Here is a 7,042-nt window from a genome sequence, read left to right as displayed (position 1 = left end):
ATTAGCTCAGCGACCCAAAAGACATAATGCGAAAGCATAAAGAAAACAATATTCTTAAAAACAACCACATTTCGCAAAAAAACTAAAATTTAGAACTCAACAAAACACATTTTTTTCAGATTCGCAGCAATTAAGACAGAGTTAAGCTGAAATTTTCTCTTGTAGGACATATCAAAGTCACAATAATTTCACACTGTTGCAAAATGAGTTTAATCAAGAAAAAGAAAGGAGAAATATAACAGTAATAATAATAATAATATTAATAATAATAATAATAATAATAATAATAATAATAATAATAATAATAATAATAATAGTAATAAAAATAATAATAATAATAATAATAATAATAATAATAATAATATAATAATAATAATAATAATAATTGTGGTGGAGGAATCCACAAAACGCAACCAAGTATACCAAGTATTAATATAAACACTCTTAAACTATATACATATTTATCTTATGGTATAATCTCCATCCGGAGAACAAACTCATTTGTTATCGTATTTACTTCTCTACATGTTAACACCTCACCAATTGGTGACAACGCATTGTACATAGATTGATGAATGTGATTGGCATTTATGTTAAACTGTTAACCGCACAGTACAACAGGTACTGTGTCTTGACCAACAAGTGCGAAAGCATTCCGTTGCAGTTCTGCCTTAACGTGTTCAGAGATTAGTCGTTGAAATTCAAGATTCACTCTTGCTCTTTTCATCAATAAGCAATTCGCATACAACATGGCGCAGTCAACTATGGCTCGTTCTCCATTAGGAGTAAACTTCTTTTGGGATAAAGGTCAACAGCCCGAAATAGAATGGGAAAAATGGCTCGCTACAGTAAAACTAGCAATTATGGTAAAAAAAAATATACAAGTTGACAAGCTACTTCAACCCAGACCCGAAAATGAAGAACTTGATTACCCAACAGAGCCACACTACGAACCACCACTATCTGATGAAACAACCGCCGAAAGAAGGCAAAGAGAACAAAGAAACGTCAAAAGACGTACCGATTGGCAAATCACCTGCAAAGACATAGAGGACAAGGGACCGCAAGTAGATAACATACCATGGGAAGAAGCAGATAACAAAACAAAAAGCCACATTTACCTCTCACTAGGAGCACAAGCAACAAACATTTTCCACCAAAGATTCCCACACACAGACATACAAAAATGCACCATGGACGCACTAGTGGAACAATTCAGAGAATCATTCATACAAACAAGGAATGAAACATTTGACAGATATCAATTGTTCCGATGCCGACAAAAAGAAGGCGAATCACTAGAAGTATTCCACTCACGAATCAAAAAACGCATCAGTCTGCAACTGGGACCACTTAGAGGAAAGCCTTGTCAAGACCATCTTCATACAAGGAATGAACAACCAGCAAATCCAAATGAATTTATTATCAGAGGAACGAAACAACATCAGAGACACTACAATATGCACTATCACGAGAAAGAGGACAAGAAAGCCAACAGAAAATGAGAAACACTTACACAAATACACTACAAGCAAACCCATGGTTCGAAAAAATCCAGTACATAAAACGCCAGAACAGGGTCCCAATTCTCCCAAATCCACATGCAGGAAAAATTCAACACTGCCGACGCTGTGGCAACAAATTTCTCCCTGGCCACTTAAACGTTTGCCCCGCAAAGAACGAAATCTGCAGAATATGCAAGAAAATAGGGCACTTCGCAAAACAGTGCAAGTCAGAAATGCCACCACGTCCACAATGCAACCCACAACAACGCAGACAACAAAAGTACCCCGGACAACAAACATATTCCGGCTACCAACAACAACAAAAGAATAACCAATTGGTTCAAAGAAAAACATCACAGAAAATGAGAAACATATATGGAAGAACAGGAGGATATACATAATTCAACAGAAGAAACAATCGACCCGGAATCAATTTGCTACATTCGGGAAATGATGGAAGACTGGCAAAACACAACAAACTCCATCCATTCAGTTAAATTTACAAATGAAAAAGTCAGCGACATCAACAAGACTAGAAGAGGGGACTTTTGGCTGAAAACAAACACCAACAAAAAACAAACCTATTGGTTAGCTGATACAGGAAGCCCCAGGAGTTTCATGAACATCCAGTCGGCATAAAACCTACTAGTGGATAACAAGACAAAAATCCACCATCCGGATAAATCCCTAGGCGAATTCAGATGTTTCAATAACAACAAAATCAACATACTGGGCACAATCCACGTGGACATAACGTCAAGAACATCAACTGCAAAAAAACTGCACATTCCTATTGGTAGACACCAATACAATAAATATTATGGGAAGAGACATCATGGACAAACTAGGCCTCCGCCTCACAATGGGAACACAGCAAAAAGAAGTTGAGAGAAATTTACTCAACATAACAAACACCCATTTAAGAATATCCAAATGGATATTCCAAAAGTATCCACACCTATGCACAAGACTAGGTAGATCACGAAACCATGTCGCAAAATCAACATTCAAAAGCGAAATCAACCCAACACAACACAAGGGTAGACGAATTCCACTACACCTAGTAGAAAAAGTAGAAAACGAACTTAAAAATTTAATCGAAGACAAACAAATTAAAAAACTAACATCATGTTCAGACGAATATTTCATAAGCCCAGTAGTAATAACGGTCAAATCAGATCAATCCATCAAAATCGCATAAGACTCAAAAATAATCAACGACGCAATACACAAAAACAAATATCAAAAGCAAAGCATAGACCACCTAATGGACAAAATAGCTATGAAAATTTCTGAACTCAAAACTCAAAATAGATCTCAAATACGCTTATAGCCAACTCCCCCTACACCCCGAAACACAAAAACACTGCAATTTCAATATACTAGGCGACAACGCTACGGGCACTTACAGATTCCTAAATGGCTTCTATGGCCTGACAGACCTACCAGCAACCCTCCAGAAAATGATGGATACAACACTAGACGGATTAGACTCAACAAATGCATTCCTTGATGACATAATAATAATAACAAAAGGAACAATAGAAAAACATGAAAACGAAATAGATAAAGCACTTAAAAAGAATAGACCAAGAAAACCTAGCAATAAGCCTTCACAAATGCGAATTTGGCCTAACAGAAATTACCTGGTTAGGATACAAAATAAATTCGGAAGGTATTACCCCAACTAAACGAGAAACAGACGCAATCATCCAACTAGAGAACCCAAAAACGCTAAAACAGCTAAGATCATTTATGGGCAGCATACACCACTTGGTAAAATTCATACCAAACCTAGCAGCACTAAGCGCACCGCTCAGACCACTATTATCAAAACCAACAAATAAAACACCCAAAAAATTAGAATGGGAAGAAGTACACACCAGTGCATTTAACAAAATAATACAAGCAATTAAATCTATCGTCGAACAAAAACATTTCGATATTAACTGTCAAACCCGAGTAAAATGTGATGCCAGCAAAGAAGGCTTAGCCGCTTGCCTCGAACAAAGACAAAACAACATATGGCAACCAATAGCATACGCCAGCAGATTTCTTAGCAAAAACGAACAAAGATATAGCATAAACGAACTAGAACTACTGGCCGTAGTTTGGTCACTCGAACACTTTAAGTACTACCTATACGGATCACTTTTCACTCTCCAAACGGACCACCAAGCACTACTCTCCGCCCTAAAAAATAACAGAGGCAACAAAACATACCAAAGTAGATTAACCAGATGGGTAGACCGATTACCTCCATTCCACTTTAAAGTCGAACACATCGCGGGGGAAAACATGGGATTTGCGGACTATTTAAGCTGCCATCCAATAACACAACCAACTGGTGAAAACCTTGACAATAATCACGTAATGAACACCATAGAAGCAATACATTATACACTACAGACAACGCAGAGAAAACTAACCAATCAGAACGCTAGAAAACAGAGTGAACAAAATGACGTCACAAATCATTCCAATCCAAGCAAAAAGAAACAGAACTCTTTTTGCCATTTACGCGCTATAAAACAGTTGCCTCCTAACACATTAAACAATTCAATCAATACAAAATTAACTCAAAATTATACAAATCAAAATCAAATTATCAGAAATCATTTATACAAATCCTCTATTCCTCCTATTACAAATCCTTTATCAAAATCTTTATCCAGTAGATCTTACAACTCAATTAACCCTTTATTTAGCAACAAAATACACGTCACAACAAGAAACAACCCACAAGTAGAAAAATTCCAAGTCCCAATCAAAAAACGATATCGAGCACCAAACACAAAGAAAACACAAATGATGACAAACCCACAGGAAACAAATACAATTGCCACACAGACAGACGAAACATCAAACCTCGGACAAGGACGCCAACCACTAGAAGAAAAAGAGGAATTCAACCCAATCCCAGAACTAGACTACGAAAACACCCCCAACTTCCTAAAACAACTGCATCGAGTATTCGGAGAAAATTTCATCGCCGAAGCTACACAAAACGACCCACATAGCAAAAATTTGCTACAAATCATAGAAGATAAAAACTGGGACTCACTTAAACACTTCAGCAGATACTGGCACTCCCTCAAACGAGATCTGAGCACGACACCAGCTGGCTGCATACTGTATGACGGGAAAATGTATATACCCACACAACTACGTAAACTAATCATGAACTCCATTCACCGCAATCACCCAGGCCAATCAGGAATGATGCACTTAGCAAACATGATATGGTTCCCAAGAATCCATAGAGAGATAGTAATTCTAACGCAGAATTGCCAACCATGCATCAAAATAGGTAAGAATTTAAAACCAATAATCCCAAAATCAAAATTAGCAAACCTACCGCCACTACACGAACCAAACGAAGAAATCCAAATGGATTTTGCCGGCCCCATGCTAGACGAACAAAATAATGATTCTTATATATTAGCTTTGGTAGATAGATTCTCAAGATACCCACACGCAAAAGTGTACCACAACTGCGACACTGACACAGCAATAAAATACTTAGAAAAATACATACAATTTCACGGAATACCTAGAAATTTAAGATGCGACCAAGCTCAAGCATTCAAATCCAGGCAATTCGAAATTTTCTGTAATAATCACAATATTAAACTAATACTAGCTCCAGCTGGAGACCACAGAGCTAACGGAATGATAGAACGTCTAATACAAACAATAAAACGCCGTCTCTCAGTCCTAAATAACGACCCCAAATGGTCAGAAATCACACTTGCAGATAAAATCACAGAAATAATCCAAGAAATAAAACTCATACCTAACACAACAACAAAAATCGCACCATTCACAGCTCACTTCGGCAGAAAACTTAACACACCAATATCAAACATTACATCCAGGACATCACCAAAAAACCTATCTTACAATGAAATAACAAAAATCCATTTAGATAAACGAAGAGGACTGAAACAACCGATGCTGAAAGCCGACACAATCTGGAATCTCGAATCAGATTCTGAACCTCAACTAGACATACATTTCCAATCAACAATCGAGGAAGATGACTCCTCTGACCAATCTACGCTGTAAAACGTTAAGACAAAAGCCATCAAACGTAAGAATACTTCACCAATTAAGATAACACCCGACAAACTAATGATAACATTCGGTGATAAAACGACATCAATAATTAACACAAGAAAACAAATAGCACGAAAAACACTAGCACGCAAAGCACCTGAACCACGCGGCACACTAAGACCACTTTGGAACATAATACCAGATGGTACAATTACTAACTACTCACCAACAACAATAACACTAGACACAAACACCAGAAAGAACACGGTAGTCAGAAAAAATGACTTGGCAATCATAAACGAAACAAAACCGAGACTAATGCACTTCGTAGCATGTAAAACCGTACGAGAATATAATAGAAATCAGGAAAAAATAAAACAATTTTTGTTAACAGAAAAGAAACAAGCCAAACAGTCCAAGCAGAAAGACCAACTGGACAGACCAGAAGAACCAACTAACATAAACGAAACCCAGTTCCACTCGCAACCTGGACCATCCCACCAACTCGACATCCCCGGACCAAACAACCGAAACCCACCTCAACGAAAACGTAAACAGCAGCCAACAAAAAGATCAACAAAACCCAAAAGCGATTTTGACAGAAAATCAAAAGAAGCGGCTGTAGCCCAATCGAAACTAAACAAAACAAAAGAGCGCCAGCGCCAAATCTCCAATTCCCCAAGAATCCAAATGGATACATCAAAACTAGAACAAAACAAATCTATCGAAGTTATTAATTTAATCTCCGACTCTTAACAAGGAAGCCCGATAAAGATCTTCACCTCAGATGACCCACCCGCCTTCATGTCAACACCAGCGAGGAAAAAGTCCCAGGAACAAGTAAACAAAAGGATAGATAAAATCATCCACCGCATCACCCACTCACCAAAGAAACAACAGAACAACGACGCAGAAATCATCTCAATTACCCCAGCTGACCACACAAGCCCAAGCCAAGACATCATATCCATTACACCAGCACATCAGTCGACCCCAGTAGACCCACAAGCTAAAACAATGACAACTCAGAATACCGTGACGACCAGCACAAACAATTACCAATTGGTAAAATCCAACGCACCAACCAACACCGATTGCGAGAAAGAAAACAATAACCAACTGGTACAAACTACTTGGACAACCGATAACAACTCTGACACAACATCCCAAGACAATTATCCGGCACAAACACGAAACAAGGAAACAATCAAACACACAAAACATCACAACATCGAAGCACAACCAGACATACCGGAGGAAATAGAAAAGGCCGACGAATCTATTGATTTAATACACATGGAGGAGGACAATGGCAAAAGTTTAACAACAAGCTCCATATCATCACTCAACACAGAGGATATCGCCGCCCTCGACAAACTTTTTGATTAGTCAGTCAAAGATTCGACGAAGGGGGAGTGTGGTGGAGGAATCCACAAAACGCAACCAAGTATACCAAGTATTAATATAAACCCTCTTAA

This window comes from Convolutriloba macropyga, unplaced genomic scaffold (assembly GCF_964194025.1).
Source record: "Convolutriloba macropyga unplaced genomic scaffold, txConMacr16.3 SCAFFOLD_1788, whole genome shotgun sequence".
NCBI classification, from domain to species: domain Eukaryota; kingdom Metazoa; phylum Xenacoelomorpha; order Acoela; family Convolutidae; genus Convolutriloba; species Convolutriloba macropyga.
This window is presented reverse-complemented; position numbering follows the sequence as displayed.